The sequence below is a fragment of the Meles meles genome, chromosome 15 (genome assembly GCF_922984935.1).
Source record: "Meles meles chromosome 15, mMelMel3.1 paternal haplotype, whole genome shotgun sequence".
Lineage (NCBI taxonomy): Eukaryota > Metazoa > Chordata > Mammalia > Carnivora > Mustelidae > Meles > Meles meles.
Window position 1 is genome coordinate 8,272,020 of NC_060080.1, and position 16,901 is coordinate 8,288,920.

The following is a 16,901-nucleotide window of genomic DNA, read 5'->3' on the forward strand; positions in this document are numbered from 1 at the left end:
AGTCCTGTATCCACCATCCAGGTTCCCTGCCCGGTAGATTTCTTGTAGACAGTATATAGCTGGGTCGTGCTGTTGTGTTCAGTCGGACAATCTTATCTTTTCACTGGTGTATTTCATATGATTTTTAAAAAGATTTTATTTATTTATCTGACAGACAGAGATCACAAGTAGTCAGAGAGAGGCAGAGAGAGAGGAGGAAACGGGCTACCCACGGAGCAGAGAGCCTGATGCGGGGCTCGATCCCAGGACCCTGAGATCATGACCTGAGCTGAAGACAGAGGCTTTAACCCGTTGAGCCACCCAGGCGCCCTTGATGTGATTTTGATATGGCTGCAATTAAACACACCATCTGATCAGCTGTTTTCTTTTTGTGCTGTCTGTCCTTTGTTTTTTCTTTTTTCCCTCCTCTTCTGTCTTCAGTTACGTTCATTGAACATTTTTTGTGACTGTTTTATCTCCGTATTGACTGGTTATGTGTATCTCTTAAAAATTTTTTTTTAAATTTCTGAAATGCTTACAATTCACATCTCTAACTGGACTTTCCCTTAAGATAATAGCACTGCGTGTATAGGGCAAGGACCTTGCCACGGCACGTCCCTAAGTGTTCCGTCCCGTCCTCTGTGCTTTCACTTTCACATTAGCACCCAGAACATTGCTACCATGCCTGGGTTAGAGCAGGGCTGATACGCCGTGTCACGTGGGCCAGATCTCGTTCACCACCTGTTGCAAAAATGATGTTTTGTTGGACAAAGTCATGCCCTTTTGTTTATATGTTGTCCATAACTGTTTTTGTGCTATAAGGGCAGAATTTTGCTGCAACAGAGATTATGTGACTCGCCAAAGTCTACAGGTTACTCTGTCTCTCTTGCACGGTTTCTGAAGAGAAGTCTGCCGTCAGCGCTTATCTTGTTCCTCTGTGTCATGTGTCCTTTCTCTGGCCGTCTTTGAGATTTTCTCTTTGCCTTTATTCTCAGTAGTTCAAGTGTGACAAGCCCGTGTGCACACGCATGTTTATATATGTGTGTTAGTGCTGGTAATCATCCTGCTTATTTCTTGGTGTTTTGGGAATCTTGGATCCGCTGTTTGCTGTCTGATCCTAGAATTTGGAAAATCCTAGGCCATTATTATTGTTATTATTATTTTTAATATTTCTTCTGCCCTGCTTTCTCCCTCTCTTCTCTTTCTGGGATTCCATTCGATGAATTTTAGACTGTTTGATATTGACCCAAGCTCTTGGATATCCTGTTCTTTTTTATTTTTTCTCCCTCTCTATTCTTTTTTTCTCTTTGCATTTTGGTTTAGATAATTCCTAATTAACTTGCTTCAGCTTCATTGATTCTTTCCTCACTATGTGGAGTTGACCGATGAGCCTACCGAAGGTGTTCTTCAGCTTCGTTATGATACTTTTCATTTCTGGTGTCTTCATTGGAGTCTTACAGTTCCCATCTCTCCGTGAAATTACGCATCTGATCCTGCATAATGTGTACCTTATGCATTAAAGACTTCAACTTATCAATTAGTTAAAAAAAAAAGTCCCTATCCGGTAGTTCCAACACCCGTGTCTGCCTGAGTCTGGCTCTTAACGATTGCCGTCTGTCTCCTGGGAGTGTGGTGCTTTTTCTTCTTGCCTTTTCATTTGCATCAATTTTTTTTCTTGAAAGCGGACGTCTTGGTAGAACTGTAGAAACATAGACAACTTGTTTTTCTCTGCAGAAGGGGACCTGCTTTCCCTCCTGGTAGGCCTACAGTGTGGAGGCATGAGCTATTGCTGTGTATACCCTCCTTGCACCAAACCCGTCAAATTCCTGTTGGTACACTTGTGTTTTTAGGTGGGGGTGGGTTTAGCAGAGAAATGTCTGCTTGACTCTCCTCTGTAGAACTTTCCCTGGCACTGAACCTCCGAGAGGGTTCCTTTGCATGTTATTCTTCCGCTCTGTGCTGCTCTTGTTTTCCCCTGGTTCTTGTTCTCGGCAGCCTGACTGTGTGAGTTGGTAGGGGTAGAAATTTCCGTTATTTGACGAAGCCCCTGGGAGGCTAGATGCCTGTCCCTGGCCCTTAGAAGCCCGACTTCCTCCGCTCTCCTGTCCCTGCGCAGCTGATCTAATAGCAGCCGTAATTTTGTAGTAGAAATGAACGTGTGTAATATTTCGCAGTATCTGCAACAACTTTGAGGGGGACATGGAAATACCTGTGCTTTTTTTTGGCTGGTGTTGGTGTTGGTCACAGGTCCTGTTCTTACTGTTATATTTTGTGTCCAGCATTCCTAACAGAAGGAGATACTCCTAAATCTGAGTTAGCAATCAGAGAAATGAAGATTTAATTTTTTCCACATTAAGTTCATAGATTGGGGCTTTCTATCCGTGGATCCTTTGGAGTCCTAACTAACCTGACTTTGAGAGAGAAGGCACAGGATGAGGGAAGGAAGGGAGTAACAGCAACTTGCCCTGTGGCCAGAATCAGGTGCCTAGTGCTTCTCTCTTGAATTAACACGAGCACCCCGCCCCCCACCACACTGTCAGCTTGGCTTGGCTCCCTGAACAGAAGGTCAGGAAAAGCCCATGTCCTGAGGACAGCTGGACCAATGTTGGGGATGCATCATGAAAAACAAAATCTCCTTCTCCCCCAGAAAACCTCTCCACCAAAGGAGAAGAGAAAGAAAAGGTTTACTGGGGGCGCCTGGGTGGCTCAGTGGGTTAAAGCCTCTGCCTTCGGCTCAGGTCATGATCTCAGGGTCCTGGGATCGAGCCCCGCATCGGGCTCTCTGCTCAGCGGGAGGCCTGCTTCCTCCTCTCTCTCTGCCTGCCTCTCTGCCTGCTTGTGATCTCTGTCTGTCAAATCAATAAAATATTTAAAAAAAAAAAAAAGAAAAGGTTTACCGAATAAGCGTTGGACCAGGACGTGAGGTGTATCACAGGGAGCTGGCTAAGAGACTGCACTGACAGAAAGAAATTTCATCCCTTTCTAGAGTCAGGCTGACACACCACACTGCATAATGTTTTCAAGTTCAACGACTCCTCGTCCTCAAGCAGGAGGGACTGGACAGCACCATTTGTCAGGCACACTTCGTCCTAGCTTACCTGCTCATGGAGCGGCCATCTGTGTTATAGTTTAAGGCCTCTAGCCAAAGGGAAAATGAAACTTCTAGCATCCCTTAGGATAGGACCCAGTTCCGCACCTTGGAGTGAGCGTGGCACCTGTGGGAGTTAGATGGTGCCCACCTTCCCAGGAATCCTGGGAGAGAGCCGTGAGGGGTTTTCCTTTCAAAGGGACGGCTTCCGGGTCCCCAAAACATGTCTGAGTTGTACAGGTGCTTTGAGTTGAGGCTTATTCAGCCTTTAAGATTTACTTACATCTCCAAAGGGCAGAGAAGGGGTCTACAATAAGTGTGGTGTCGTAAATGCTCTAAGAGAGGGAAGGTGATCTTTCTCCCTTAGTGCACCAGGGAGGATTGTGTTTTTTCTCGATTCAGATTGATCCTTGCACCAGAAAGGAGCATACGGGCCGCAGCTGGGCGGTGCCTCTCGCAAGACTTGGGGAGGATGAGGCTTGGAGGGAGGGGTTGGGAAGATGCTGAGGACGGGCTCCCACAGATGCCGCAGGAGGGGCTCCTGCCGTTCCACCATCTCCCATGTTCCTCGCAGGCGCCTGTCGTTTTCCTCATGTGAGATATTCACGTTCTGCCTTGGGTGGAAGGGAAATTCAATTTCGTTCTCCCGAGTCCAAGGGACATGTGTTTTAATCCAGGAAATTGACTTTCATTCTCCTAAGCGGGTGATTCCTTCCTGTGCTAATTGAACCCGGCCGATCCATTCATCCGTGACTCAGCATGTCCTCTGAGACCTCACTGTGGGCCCAGCACACACTGGACACCAGAGAAAAGAGGAGAAGAACACGAGTCTATTCTTGCAAATTGGGGAGTCGCCCCCACAGTTGTGAGACATGACACTGCGAGCTCACCGACCCTCATGCGCCTTTACTGTGCCTTCCCGTGTGCTGTTCCTTCCGCCTGAGATGCCCCGGCCTGCACACGGTTCATCTCTCAAAAGTCTTCTCCCTCCTGAAGGCCCGAACTCGATACCGTGTTTGTTAGCGGGCTCCCAAGGGTTCGTAGTAAATACAAATGATAAGAATTATCACGGCCAGCATCAGGCTCACAGAGTGGACTGTGTGTATTGTACCAGACAATGCAGCAAGTGCTTTAGGTCATGTATCCTCCAAACGGCCCCACGAGATAGGCATTTGTACCCCGATCTAGTGGAAAAGGAAACTGAGGGTCAGAGAGGTCAAGTGTGCCTTCCCTTAGATCCCATAACTAGCAAGAAAATCAAAAGCCCGGCTGGGAACCCCTTCTCTGGGTGGCTCCTAGGCCTCTGTGTGGACCCTGCCTTCTTTGCTTTTCCACAGCACCTTGCTCCTCTTCTGGAAAAACACTTGCTCACTTCAGGTCTGTGGTATCTGGCAGATTTAAGAAGGCCTGGGAGGAAGCCATGGTTCCTGGCTCATTTCTCCCATCTCCTCCAGCATTTAACATTGTGTCTGGGGTGCACTGGGTGAAGGAAAAGGGATTGAGCAGAACAGGGAGCTCTGGACCAAGGAGGGACATGTGACCTGAAGGTGGCCATCCCCAGGACGCCAGCAACCTGAGACTGTGGATAACTGGGTGAGAGGGTGACCTGCATGGATGGGACTTTTCTCTTGGAATGTTGGAGATAGAGGATCTGAAGGGAATGGCATGTGGAGGGGAGAGGCACATGACAGGCTGTGGGGTGGCCAGACTGATGGAGGAGGACAATCTGGAGTGGGGGGAGCCGAGGAAACAGGCTGGGGTTGAGAGGAGATGGGAAGGGACTGAGTACCAGGGAAAACCACCATAGATCAAGGCCCATGTCCAGAATCCCGGACTCCTTTGACTATATCACGCTCTACACACACACACACACACACACACACTCACTTTGCTTGAGCTGGCTTGTATGGGTTCCATTGTATGGACACTTAGAAGAAATATATGTTTTATGGTGGCCCTTGGCATGGGTTCCTGGGAGAGGGGGAGACGGGCTTTGAGAGAGACCACAGTGGCCAGGATATAGGCTAAAGGGAAGTGGGCTCTGGGAACACTGGTTCTTGGAAGTGACTGGACCCGGGAATCTCTCGGGGAGTTTTGCAACATACCAATGCTGGGTCGCACCCTGAGAAACTGTGCTTGATGGATGGATGTGGACTATAGTCCGGGCATTGAGAGTTTTGTTGTTGTTGTTAAGAGAGAGGGAAAGAGCGAGCGAGAGCGAGCATGAGCAGGGGGGAGGGGCAGAGCGAAAAGGAGGGAGAGAATCCTCCAGTCCTCAAGCAGCTAAGCGCAGAGCCCAACTCAGGGCTCCATCCCAGGATCCTGAGATCGGGACCTGAGCCGAAAGCAAGAGCTGGACGCTTACCGGACTGAGCCGCCCAGGTGCCCCTGGGCACTGAGAGTTGTGACAGTTTCCCAAGTGATTCTAATATATGACACATTTTGGTGGGAGACGCGACTTTAGAATATTAGGGGTGGGCGAGAATGTGAAGTTCTGGGATGATTTTGTTTATTGTAAGAACAAGAGACGATGAGCTAGAGGAGTTGAAATCCGCAGTGTGGAGTTACTTTCCCCCGCCAGCCCAGGTTCTAGGTCAATAACAATTAAAGACGTGGTATTTAGGCTGAAGACAGCAAGCGGCTGCCATGTGACTGGCTATAGGCGGCAGCATGCAGCATTTAAATGCTGACGTTAACAGGTGTGGTCATTTGTTGGCAGATCCAGGCCTTTCTGCTTCCTCAATTTTTTTTTTTTTTTTTTAGAGCTGACAAAGGATTGCATTACTAAGGAACATCGATTTTATCTCAACTGGTAGCAAAGTTCCATCGGCCGAAAAGCCTAGCAGCTGAGCAAGACGTTGAGGCTGGCCCAGAGCCCACAGCCCTGTAGTAGGCTCCTGGTGTCTTTGCAGGAACCAGATTTTATTCCGGAGTCAGCTTTCCCCACTGAGGTCAGAGGTTGAATCCCTATGCTTAGCTTTGACGTCCAGGTTGCTGGAAGAGCCCTAAAGCCTAACCACCTCCCCATCTCCAAATGCCCTCACATTGGAAATTGAGGCTTCACCATATAAATGGGGGGGCAGTGGTCAGGAACGTCACCATGCATTTCTCAGTTAACTCCGAGCATGTTTTCTTTTTGGGTAGATTCAGCTGGAATACACTAATATGGCCTCAGCAATGGTTAAAGTATTAGAAATTTAGAAACCCTGATTACTAGTCATTGTCCCAAGTTCCCTAAGTGACCTCAGTCCTGTCACCTCATCCTTCCTCCCCTTTCCCCTCCTAACCTCCATAATCCAGCTGGTCCCGCTCTGCTGTGCCTGGTGTCCATTCTGATTGGCAAATGCTCAGGCCATTCCAGATGGGGTGATGATCAATCTGGGACTGGCAGAGACAACTGTTTGCTCTAAGCTTGGGGACAAGCTGGGAAGAGTCAAGCCTGTAAAGTAAATTGATATATGTGCTGCCGAAGCGAGCACATGTAAAGTAAATTGAGACACACCGATCCAGGGCTCACATTGTAGGACACATCCTCCAAGGTGTGTGGGCTGTTTTGTAGAGTTAAAAAAAAAAAAAAAAGAAACAATATGAAATTTTGTTTATGAAACATGAAATATGAAAATTGACTTGGCTTTATTAAGTCGTAATGAATTAGCATCCCATCTGCAAGTCGAGAGGGGAGCTCAGAGGAGTAGTATAAAATACAAAGTTTTTTTTTTTTAAAGATTTAATTAATTTATTTGTTTGACAGACAGAGATCATAAGTAGGCAGAGAGGCAGGCAGAGAGAGACAGGAGGAAGCAGGCTCCCGGCTGAGCAGAGAGCCCGATGTGGGGCTCGATCCCAGGACCCTGGGATCATGACCCGAGCCGAAGGCAGAGGCTTCAACCCACTGAGCCACCCAGGCGCCCCTAAAATACAAAGTTTTTACGGGAAGGAGAGTGGGGCAAGAAATTAGCAAAAGAGAAGAAAGGATTGTTTCAGGCAAGGTCAGCTTCCCCTAGGGAGGATAGGGATTCTTTATTTTATTTTATTTTATTTATCTCTCTCTCTCTCTCTCTCTCTCTCTCTCTCTCACACACACACACACACACACACACACACAGACAGCAAAAGGGGGAACATGAGCAGGGAGAGTGGGAGAGGGAGAAGCAGGCTTCCTGTTGAGCAAGGAGCCAGAGGCAGGGCTCCATTCCAGGACCCTGGGATCATGACCTGAGCTGAAGGCAGCTGTTTATGACTAAGCCACCCAGGTGCCCTGGACAGGGGTTCTTACTAGGTGGAGTACCTCATCTTGCTTTATGAGATAGAGAGGTCTGTGTGATAGAGCATCTCTCCGGGTCTGACCAGAAAATGCCGGATTTATCAGCTTTGAATTCCACTCCTGGGGACACCTGGGTGGCTCAGTCAGTTGAGTGTCTGTGTTTGGCTTGGGTCACGATCCCAGGGTCCTGGGATCAAGTCCCACATGAGGTTCTTTGTTCAGCGGTGAGCCTGTTTCTTCCTCTGCCTGCTGCTCCCCCTGCTTGTACTCCGGCTTTCTCTCTCCCCCGTGCTTGCTCTCTGGCAATAAAAAAAACAAAAAACAAAAAACAAAAAACTTAAAAAAAAAAAAAAAAGCTATGTGAATTCCACTCCTGAAATTGCAAGAGCTTTCCTCGTGGTTTTCTTATTCTGGGGGCAAGGGATTCCTTCATCTTGGGCCAGTGGCTTTCATTTTAACAATAGAGACCTGGGTCCTGCAGTCCCAGAGTGCACTGGGAAGAAGAACCCAAGTTCTAGTCCCAGCAAAAATCTCTTTCTTACCTTGCCTGGGTCCTTAAGAGCCTTCTCCAGAGGAGAAAGGGTGTCCCAGCGTCTCCTGATCCCAGGGGACACAGGCGGAGAGCCCTGCTGGGGCAGTCATGGGACTTGCTGTGGTCGTCCCCACCCCATCGGAGGCCAGCCAGCACCTTCCTTCACCCCTGCACACACCAGCCTGCTCTGCATGGGAGGTTCCCACGCCCACAGCTCCGCTCCTGCACACCTGGCCTAGATTACCCCAGATGAGGGCCTGCGCAGGGCACCAAGGTGAGCAGACCCCTCCTCCTCGGGGCTGGAGTCTTCAGGTCATGGCAATCCTGGTGTGGGGACAGTCGGGGGAGGGGGCGGACGGATAGTTCTGTATGTGTATTGGTGCGATTGGTCATGATTCCGACCCCAAACCATCCACTCACTGCGGTCATATGCCGCGTCTGGTCTGCTCCCTGGGGCAGCTCCCAGTGCTCAATGCAGGGCCTGTCCTAGAGGGAGACTGGTGTGGGCCCAGCGGGCACTGTCCCAGAGCAGGCCCCCTGGGTGAGGTACAGCTCCCTGTGCCCCAAGCCTGGGGGCTTCCTTGCCTTGTGGCCGCATCGTGGACACAGCTGTGTGTCCGTGTCCTTGGCTGCTTGGCGCGTGCTCAGGGAGGATACACGGGACTATCTATTTCACGTAACTGTTAGGGGGAGTTAGGTGGTGTGGCCTCCAAGAGCCAGCTGTAGCCCACCATCAGCCCCTCCCCTTTATCTCCCTGGGACTTCTTTTGCTCTCTTGGATGCCTTGGTCCTAATGGACATCCTCTTTCCAGTTTGGGGGTGGGCCTCTGTGCTTTGCTTGCCTATGTTTGTTTCCCAGGCCCCACCCTCCTCGTCCTCCTCTCCTTGTGGGGCCCGGGGTCTCCCACGCTTCCCTCCCCTCCCCTGAAACTTGCTTTGGTCAGCCCACTCACCTGCACCCAGGGAACCCACTCTGTCTCTGGCTGCTTTCCGGGCTGCTCTGTCCCCCGCCCTTTGAGGGGCTGAGATGGTACCAGGTTCCCACCTGATTTTTGGGGATCCCCGAGCTGAAGTCACCTATCTCATAGAGGGCCCACGCTGACCAAGGACTGGCTTTGGATCCCGAGGAGATCCCCTCCCTTCCAGAGAGCCCAAGTCATCAATCATCCCTGCCAGAGATCAGGGGCAGCCCTCTGGGGGAAAATTCACTGCTTTTTCTTTAGTGTCCTTCCTTTCCCCCGGGGCATTTGCAGAGCTAAGCATGGATGTCACTCCTCAGAGGTGTCCGGAGACCAGTCATCCGTACCCCTACAACAATGCGTCCTGGGGTCCCGTGAAGAGGGGCATTTACCCACCCTGTCCCCCCTCCCCTGTGCAGAGCCCTTTCCACTGTGTGTGTAATACATCTGGAAAAGTTCAGAGTTCCCAGGATATTGCATTTATTATCCCTGGCTAAAAAGAGGGAGGTTTCCAGCTCAAATAGGGCTGCTTTTACAACTCTACTCACTGGTTGGGGCAGTTGGAGAATTGTCATTTTTTGGTCTCTCTGGGTGAGGGGGGCTCAGGGGGGATCTGGATCTCTGGGTTCTCCTAGGAGGGGGCTCGGAGGCCTGCTGTGTCCTGGAGCTGAGTGAGCCCAGTGGTCTCTCTCCGGATCACAGTGGGGTTAAGCACCAGACACCTCCTTCTGGGAGTCGCCACTCCCTAATGTAGGGGGGTTTTAGAATTTAGAAATCTTTCAAGTCAGCCACCGTGCCATGACTTTTACATGGTGGACTTTCCCATCCTCACAGTGCATCTGCCTCCCATTTTCCAGATTGTGAAACTGAGTCTTTAGAATCAAGGATGTATATGCTGCTTTGCCCAGCTCCACTCAACCCTTCCTTCCTCCTCCTGCTGGAGACTGGAGCAAGTTTACTTACCTCTGTGGTCCCTTCTCATCTTCCGAGTGGGGCTGAAGACGGCAGGTGCAGGGATTGGCCAAGGGGATCACCTCAGCTCTATTGGCTGAGTCATAGCCTTGTCACCAGCCTAGTAGCTGACAGCACAGAAAGGGCCCTCCCAGGGGGACTCCAGACAGGGCAGGATCAGAAAGGGAAATGTCATCTAGTGCTTGTTCTCTTCCGGAGACTTGTCTGAAAAAGCGTCCCCCTTCAGCATCTGGCCCTGTGTCTCTAAGGTGGCAGGAATGGGGACAGCGGGAGAAGCACCTCCCTTGAGGTGGCGGGCTAAGCTTGGCAGCCATCAGACCTCGCTTGGGGTGACCTGGGATGAACCTCAACCCCACTCTGCCCCACATTCATCTGTAGATGAGTGCCTCGGACTGGATTTTCTTCTGTGTTTAGACCTTTAGTCTCCAAATTTTAATAATTCAAGATCTATTTTAAGCAAAGTCTTCACTTAAGTGGCCTGAAGTTGGACTTTCCTTCCAGAAAGCCTTTCCATTAGGGTAGCCTTGCTTCTTGACTCCGAGACCAAATACTGCCTAGGAGAGTGGGGTGCGTAAGAAGGTTTCCTTCTGGGGCCCTGCAATTTGCTGGCAGCGGTGGTAACCTCTTCGCTCTGGTCTCAGAGACGCATCCCTGTGGAGGAACGTCACTCGTTATCCATGATTTGCTTTGTAGCCCCCTCCTCCCAAGGGCCAATGTGAAGGGGTCACCTGCTTTCCTGGGCACAGGCTGCCTCCATGGCAGTCACCCCAAGACCAGCTTGAACGCACCCAACGATGGCCAGCTGGAAGGAGACACATCACCTGGGCAAAGCGCCTGGGGCAGATGACCCCCGTCTTCTATAGAGAACCAACCCCGCCTCTCTAAAGATGCTTTCCCGACATCTCCTCTGGGATGGCTGAAAAGCATCTCAAAGTTAGAGTGGCCCAAACCGCACTCCTGAGTTTTCTTCCAAGCCTCCTGCTTCTTCCTTCTGGTTCAGTCACCAGCACCATTGTTTCTCAGTTGTTCAAGAGCCATATGGGGATTTAAACCTGGATTCACCATACCCAACCCACCCATACATCTGCCAATCCATGGGTTTTACTTCCAAAATATATTCGAGGTCTTTCCACTCTCACAACCACCTCACCTCTCCCATTGAGCCGTATCCTGTCCTCTGGTTTCCTGTAGTGCTGTGTGCTCTTCCGCTCTGGCCCATGATGATGCTCCCTTTCCCACATAACAGAGAACTGGTTTTGAAAAAATTAAAGTTAGGGACACCTGGGTGACTCAGTCCGTTAAGCATCGCCTTCAGCTCAGGTCATGATCCCAGGGTCTTGGGATCGAGCCCTGCATTGGTCTCACTGCTCAGCAGGAAGCCTGCTTCTCCCTCTCTCACTCCCCCTATGTGTGTTCCCTCTCTCGCGGTGTCTCGCTCTGCCAAATAAATAAATAAAATCTTAAAAAATGTAAATTAGATCATATAAATCTCAGGCTTGAAATCCTTCTCGGAATATCTAAACTTCTTAGTTGGCCTACAAGATCCTCGCAAATTTGGTCCCTGCTACCCTTCTAGCTACCGCATGTCTCCAGCCTCTCACAGAGGGCCGCCTCAGGACCTTTACACCTACTGTTTCTGCTCTCTAGAAAGCTCTGCCCCCAAATCTTTGTAGGACTCCAGTGTTTCTTGTCATTTAGGATTTCCGTTCAGATGTGACTGCCTGTGATCATTGATCTCCATCAGGTAGCCGCATATTGTTTTCTTCATTATTTGTCCCTTGCCTGTCTCCTTGCTGGAGAATGGAAGCTCCAAAGGAGAGGGTCCCGTCTTTTGTTCTTAGCGTTCAGAACAGAGCCTGACAAGTATTTGCTTCATGAGTGGATGAAGCAGGAGTGCTTGGTCGTTTGAATAAAGGTGAAGGTGAACCGATGTTGAAAAGGTAAGTGTAAATTGCAATTTGGCTAAGAAGCCTGCCTGTCACCACATGGCTGTAGAAACTGAGGCCCTGGGTCAGAAACGTTAAGGGACTTGCCTGGGTCCCACCGCTCTCGAAGAGTGGGGCCCCATGGCAGTCCCCAGGCCCTGGGGGGTTTCGGAGCGCTTTGCTCCTGCCCTGCAGCCCAGGTTGCCCGTGCCCTGAACTCAAGGGCTTCCCGCAGCATGGCAGTCTAGCTTGGAGAATTAAATAAATGACTTCGGCTTTGGGTCGGATAATCAGAAATGTGGCCTAAGGTGACGGGCCCAACAGGAAAGCTGAGGTGGGCGGTGAAGAAAGGGCTAGCGGACCGGATGGAGCCTTCCTAGGGCGGAGGCTCCGCGGCCACCGGCCAGAAAAGCCCTGGCGGCTCGCGCCTCGCGGAGGCCCTCTCGCGGCCCCGCTCGCCCCGCCTCCGCCCCGCCCTCGCCCCGCCCCCGCCGCCGGGGGCAGTAGGCGCTGACAGCGGGCGCGCGGCGGACGGAGAGTGTTTGCATACAAAGGCGGCCACGCGCGCGGCGCCGCACGGTGAGTGGGAGCTTCCGCGCCGTCCGCCGCTCGCCGAGCCCCGGGCCGAGCCGCGGCGGGACCCCGGCCGCTACCAGGCAGGGGCCGCAGCCTCGGCAAGGCCGGGAGGGGCGGGGCGGGGCCCCAAGAGCGGGCGTTGCGCGGTGGGGCCGGAGCGGTTGCGGGGCGGGGGGCCGGGGCTGGGGACCGGGCTGACCCGACGCGGGAGGACGGAGCTCGGTCTGCGCGGCCCTTTCGGGGGAAGTGCTCCCGGGAGGGAGGCGGAGAGGCAGGCCCGGGCTCCGGCGGCGTCGCCAGCATCCCTCGGGCCTTCCCTTTCGGGGCGCGCTCCGGGCTGACCTTGACCCGCCTGGTGGACCCCGGGGGGCTGCCGCGGGTCCCTGGGACGGCGGGACGGGCTCCATCCAGCGGGGACGGGTGGGTTCCGGCGGTGTAGCGGGCAGTTCCTGCGGTGCGCCCGGAACTTTTGTGAAAATGTTCCCGGGGCTTAGGAATCTTGCCCTGCGGTGGAGGAAAACTGAGGCCCAGGGAGGCTGACCTACGTGAACAAGGTCACGCGCGGGCAGGTTGACCAGGGTTGGAATCCGGTTCTCAGATTACCCTTGTTTTCTCCCCTGCCAGGCCTCCGTGCATCTTTCCTGCAGCCCAGTGGGTGCTAGGCCTGGTTAGTTCCATCACATGCCCTTGCGAAGAATTTTATTTTGGGGAAGGCCAGGAGGTTGTAGGACGAAAAGTAGTGGTTTGGAAATAACTCAAGTGCCATAGCGCTGCGGTGTAGGTAATGGGCGGCTAATTTACCTGGAGAGTAGTCGCCAGAGAAAGCAGATGACAACCCAGCGTTTGACCACCAAACAGGAAACTTGAACTAAAGAACCGGGCAGATTAAGTCCGAGAGTTTTTTAGCACTCAGTAGTATCCCCAGGATAGTAGGAGTATTTTGGAAAAGATGAGAATTTATAAGGTTTTTTTTTTTTTTTTTTAAATCTGAGGAATGGCATGATGATTGTGGATTTTTATCATCTGTTCTATAATTCGGGTCTTACGAATTAAAGAAGTGGTTGAGGAATGGGTAGTAATTGAGAAATAAACACACACTCCCCCCTCCCCCCATGTTGGGAGATCTGAGTTTGACTTAGGGTTCTGTGTTTTGATAATTCTTCCTATTTGTCAACATTTGTATTATTATCCGGCATGTTTCTTTCTGGATGTGCATTTTGGAGCTTTTCTTCCTGTTTGTATGTAGGGCTGTGTAGTGTGGTGGAGCTGGGCTTGGCCAGAGTCTTGAACCTGACCTTAACTCTGCCTGAGCTTGCTGGAGGCTCCTGTGGAAGTGTGCTCCCCATCTCAGATCTCATTTATCAAAATCTCCTCACTCTAGAAAAGCACGCTGCAAGGCACAAACCTACCTGCTGAGTCTAGTTCTGTGGGACAGAACTTGAGGCTTCATGGGAGGGCCTTAAGGATCTCTGTGTCCTGGGCGGACCTTGGGAATGGCTGGGGAGAGTTTTCCCCAGATGGGGTGAGGATGGCCAGACTGGCCTGGCCAGAGGGAGGTCTGTGGGCCCAGCCCTTGCCCAGTGAGCTGAACTCAGAGCCCTGGACCAGAGGGCAGGGGAGGCCAGGAGATGGAAAGATAGTTCAAAGAGGCCACCATGGGCCTATGGGGTGCTGAGGCTAGCGCTTTGCAGTTACACTGGACACTTACCACTGTATGACTTCGGCCAAAGACTTGAATTCTCTGAGCCTTGGTTTCTTCATCCGTGAAATGTAGAGATAACCGTACCTATTCAGGAGATCACTGTAAAAATGAACAGAGATATACAAGAGTCCCTGGGACAGAACACAGGGGCTGTGACTCACAGAGGAGGTTATTATTTTCGGGAGGAACACAGGGTACCATGAGGAGAACTCTTTGTAGGGCTGAGACAGTTCTGACCAACGCTGGCCCCTGGGCTGCAGATCACCCCTGTGGGGACTCCCCCCCACCAGTTGTCTCCTATTGGGAGTTGGCCTCTCCTGGGTCCTCTTTCTTCTGGGTTCAGGGTACACAAGACACACTGATGTGGGCGAGCATTCGGATGGGTATGGGCGAGGGCTGCCAGCAGCTTCTTGCAGGGGAGGGCTGCGGATGGGTGGGGGGTGGTGGTGCAAAAATTGGAGCGGCTTTTGGAGCATTTTAGAGAAACACCGAGAAGACAGCAATCCATTTGGGACACGGAGGCTAATGCCGTGCCCTGCTTGCACGACAGCTTCCTTAGTGTGGCTGGGTGGGGGGCGTTCGGAGCTGTTGAGGTCCTGAGGAGGAGGACAGGAGGTCGAGACAGATCAGTGGCCACTGTCAGCACTGGGGCGGGCCCCCTGTGAAGGAGGATGTCACACTGTACATTTTATTGAATACTACCTCAGTTTGTTATGGGGTAAGCCCACTCAAAATCGGAATGGAATTTGTGAAAAGAGTTAGGCAGGGCCCAACTTAATTCTTCATGTGTGGAAGACTCCAGGTGCCTGTTAGCTGGTCATTTCGGAAATGGGAACTTTCTAAGCTGTGAGTGAGGGACCTAATACCTGCTTTAGCTCCTGGCAGCTCATGCTCGGGGAAGGGGGGGCTGGCTGAAGGTGCCCTTGCTGTCCTGGTGTCCTGCACTGGCCTGCCCCCTCCTTCTTGTCCTCCCCACTTCCCTGTGCACGTCTTCCTCTTCCTCCATCCTACCCCCCCCCCCCCACCTTTTGTTCAGCAAACTGAGAAGTAAGAAGGCAGCCTGGCTGGGCTGTGGGCAGGCTGGAGTATCAGCTGCAGGGTGAGTGCCTCGAGGAGGAGGTCAGCTCTGCACAGAGTTCCGAGTCTAGGCATAGGTCAGTATTTGTCACAGAGCATGCAGTGTGTGACCTGGTCATCAGCTCAGTTTCGTTGGCCTACAGACATTTAAAAAAGTGAAATAGAAAAGGAGATACCAGATAATGTTTTGTGGAACTTGTTTTAGCCCGTGATATGCGTGTGCGCATGTGTGCGTGTGTGTGTGTGCGTGTGAGATTGCGCGCCCCCGTGGAGGGAGGGCAGGTGGGTGTGTGAGGAAGAGTGCACAGGTGTGTGGGGAGGGGGAGCCGTACAACCCCCGAGGCCCTGGCTTCCTCCCAGCCCACAGCAGCCACTGCCTGCTGGGGAGGGGGGGGGGCGGTGGCTCAGGGTGGCTGGGCCATGTCCCCTGCCCAGCGGAGAGGTCGGGAGGAAGTGAGTGGACAGGGCTCAGGCTGGAGACAGCAGGGCACTTCTCAGGCTGGCGAGCATGGCCACATCTTTTAACCCTTCCACCAAGCTGTGTGAGTCCTTCAACAACTTAGATTTTTTGCTGCTGCTGAATGCTGGGGCTTTCCAGAAAAAAGCCACAGCTGTTAGGACATTCAGGGCTCTGTGTCAACCATCTGTTTGCTCCTAGTGCGATGTTCTCTACCTTGCTTGCGAAGCTGACTGTGGACCCTGGGATCAAGATGCACCTGTTTTCTAGAAGCTTCTGGGACACCGCGAGCACATTTACCCCATGTGCCTTGTTCCCAGAGGTCCCTCTATCTCCTTGGATACGTGTACTTTCTCTTTCTGGCAGAATCTTTCTGCGTTCTCCGGTCTCACAAGTCATACCTTTTGATTTGCAAAAGACAACATACAAGCAGCAAAGGTCATGGGATAACAGGGCACCATGGCCCAGTGAGACCTTCTTCTTGGCAACCACTTCTGCCAAAGAATTTCCTGCCAGGGAGTTCTGCATAATTGCAGAATGCTGCCCAATCTGAGGGTTGCCTTTGGGCTCAGATTTTTGAACAAAGGTATTATCACCCTATGGTAATAGAAACATATCCTTCTAATATTTCTGTATTAATTTTAACCTTTGATATTCCCTGCCGTTCTCTTTTCGGGAAGGTACAATTTAAGTTGTTAAAGCCAGAGCCTTCATTCGGAGTCTGGGAGCCGTTTGTGGCCACGGGATTGGCACGTGGCTTGCGCTGGGTGCACGTACTTTGAAAAATACGCCACATACCTCCAGTCCCGCGAGGCGGACGGTGTTCATCCCATTTTACAGATATGAAACTGAGGCTTAGGTTAGTCATTGGCACGTGGTCACAGGCTAGTGGGCGGCAGAGCTGGGATCGGAACGCCAGCACCCTGCCTCCAGGAGAGTGTGCATTCTCATCCCGGGCGCTGTAGGCAGCACTCTTGAGCATCAGGTGACACCGGCCCTCCAGGAGCTGCGGGGGTGGAGTGGGCGGGGGTCACACGGAAGTGGAAGTCACAGAACGAGGACATTCTTCTTGACCAAGACGCAAACGTGGAGGGACTGTGCCCGCAGCTGTGCAGAGAGGATGCAGGCCCCTTGCTTGGTCAGTGAGTTGGTTAAATAGTTAAGAGCCAGAGGATCGGGGTCTCAACCCGGAGGGGTTTGGCCTGGCACACTGGCCGCCCTGCGGTGTCGATCTCTCCGTCTTCTACTACTGTCCAGGCCTCTTGTGCTCCTTGGCAGGGACCCGAGAACGCTCATCACACGGGATTACAAGATCTGAGCGTTGCGAAATCCCAACGCTGGAGGAGCTGAGTGGTCACCCTCTGACCTTT

At 52.0% G+C, this 16,901-nt stretch overlaps 1 protein-coding gene across 4 annotated transcripts in view; it reads left to right on the forward strand.

Annotated features, from left to right (window-relative positions):
• The first annotated feature begins 12,232 nt into the window (after window positions 1–12,232).
• The window catches only part of LPIN1 (lipin 1), a 69,350-nt gene continuing 64,681 nt past the window's right edge, over window positions 12,233–16,901 (forward strand). For all 4 annotated transcript variants that reach the window (XM_045979199.1, XM_045979197.1, XM_045979195.1 and 1 more), the window contains exon 1: window positions 12,233–12,298. The gene's annotated coding sequence lies outside the window, so the exon portion shown is untranslated. The remainder of the gene's footprint in view (window positions 12,299–16,901) is intronic.